We start from the raw sequence: 2,155 nt of genomic DNA on the forward strand, positions 1-2,155 counted from the left end.
ACTACATCGTAACGAACCAAGATGTTTACTTAAGTGCATCGAAGCTGGTTGCAAGCATATATTTAACAGATATGATATATGATATACGCTGAGAAGGTGCTTTGTGGTTATAGAGGCAAGTTATAGTTTTTTTCTTTTCTTTTTTTGGAGGTGATGTTTGTTGCCCATGGTCAACTGTTATATAGAATATTTTGATACTGTCAGTCAGCTTTGATGTTACAAGCTTATAATGTTATAAGCTTTTTTGTTTTACGTTGAACTGGCTAAAAAATGTGAACTGGCTTTTTGTAGCAATCTGCAGCAATTATGAATGGCTAAGTTAATAAAACTGCCTATGAAGAACATCCAAGCTTTTGTTTCAGTGCTAACACTTCAGGAGGTTGAAGGCTCTTGGCATCACTAAGATCTAGAATCTCTTTCAAGGTAAGTAAATTAAACAGATACACAACAAATACTTGTTGTTTGGAGTAAATGTCCTACTTATCTGTACACACTGCGCACACTTATAGAAATTGTCTTTATAACAATTGTAAATCTTTTGCTCCTGCCACCTCTCAAGCGTCGCGTTCAAATTCCTTAGTGGTCACCGACTTGGAGGGAACAACTTGCTGGCCTTTGTGATGGTGAGATTCTAATCCATGTTAATGCCAAAAGCAAGCTTTTATTTATTTAATATTTTTTTACTTCTAAGAGTGTTTTTCTTTTAATATTTTTATCAGAGACAGCAGAAAGACAGGGACAGGGAAGAGAGAGGAGATGACATGCAGCAAAGGACCCGAAGTCTGGCTTGAACCCAGGTTACCATTGCAAGGACCCAGCCCCAGGTATGTGCCATGTGCTCCACCAGTCAACTTTTATTAAACATTCAGGGTATGTACATGGTCTGAATAAAATGATCAAGTCAAAAAGATACTTAAGTGGGTTGGATATACAAGAGCTATAAAAATCACAAGCACAAATGAGCATTTTGTGACATAATGCTCAGTATCGAAATAAGTACATCAGCGAGCCAGTATGGATGAACAATTCTTTGAGGATGTTCACTCAGGCCTACAGCTAAACTATTAATGTATCAAGCATAGTCCAAGGACTGCACAGACGACAATACTTTTGAACTGTGATGGTAGACAGCACTTAAACAGGTTAGCCGGGCCTGGAAGAAGTACTTTGCTACATATTATTGTTGCTGTTATTAATGTTGTTGTCATTATTACTGCTGTCATTAGCTGTAGGAGCAGTGGTTGTAGCGGTAATGTTTTTTTTCACAGTTTTTTTTTTTTTTTTCTGGCTGCAGAGAGGCTCTTGCTTGTCCTCAGTGGACACTGATGACAACTCTTCAGGCAGAAGTTACAACACTCAAAGTTCCAGTTGCCCAAACATCATACCATGTCGGAGAGTCTCCTAACTGTCTTCAGTCAAGTTTGGACCCAGTGACTTGGACACCAGTCTTGTAAAGCCTAATTAGAGGTAAGCAGTGGTGCAGCTCAAAGGGTTGGGCAGAATCCGGTTTTACCAGCCTTGTAGTTACTGCTGTACACTTCGCTGCAACAAGCTGTCAGTGCTCTATGATTCAACTAAGAATTTAGATGCAATGGCTGCTGCTCCACCTGTCTTGCTATGTTAATTTAAATGGGGATATCCATCCTCGTCATCAAATGTCTATGCTTCAAGTGCAGGTTGCCATCTTAGGAAACACAAACCTGCCCAGCTGCCAAAGAGCACGTGTGTTATGGCAGTAAATTAATATTTCACTGTAGAGCCTTCTCTGGCATCTGTCAGCCAAATAGAATATAGAACTAATAACAAGTTGTCTATGGACGTTTACCACATCAGTACAGATTTTTCACCTCACACTGTCATTTTTTTAAATATTTCCAACAATGTATTCGTTATTAATGTTGGTTGTATAGAAGTAGTGATGGTCCTGCTTGGGTAAACATAACAGCAGCAGCAGGGGCTGGTGAACTTGAGGTCCCTATCCTGGCAGCAGTTGGTGTGTGATTGATTTTGAAATATTTTTAGATTATTTTATTAGTATTATTATTAGTAAACATGTAGAAAGGGATGTGTTTCAGCACTGAGCCACTAAACACCCTGTCAACCTGCAACATAACTAGTCAGAGGCCTCAATTCAGTTCATCAGACAATCAACACT

General features: G+C 39.1%; 1 long non-coding RNA gene across 1 annotated transcript; it reads left to right on the top strand.

The window, feature by feature from the left end:
* Nucleotides 1-297: 297 nt before the first annotated feature.
* LOC121613336 lies at nucleotides 298-1,450 on the top strand. Its single transcript, XR_006007180.1, has 4 exons — nucleotides 298-423; nucleotides 560-623; nucleotides 720-824; nucleotides 1,295-1,450. It is a non-coding gene; the product is annotated as an uncharacterized LOC121613336 (long non-coding RNA).
* Nucleotides 1,451-2,155: the final 705 nt, after the last annotated feature.

Source organism: Chelmon rostratus, chromosome 10 (assembly GCF_017976325.1).
Source record: "Chelmon rostratus isolate fCheRos1 chromosome 10, fCheRos1.pri, whole genome shotgun sequence".
NCBI lineage: Eukaryota > Metazoa > Chordata > Actinopteri > Chaetodontiformes > Chaetodontidae > Chelmon > Chelmon rostratus.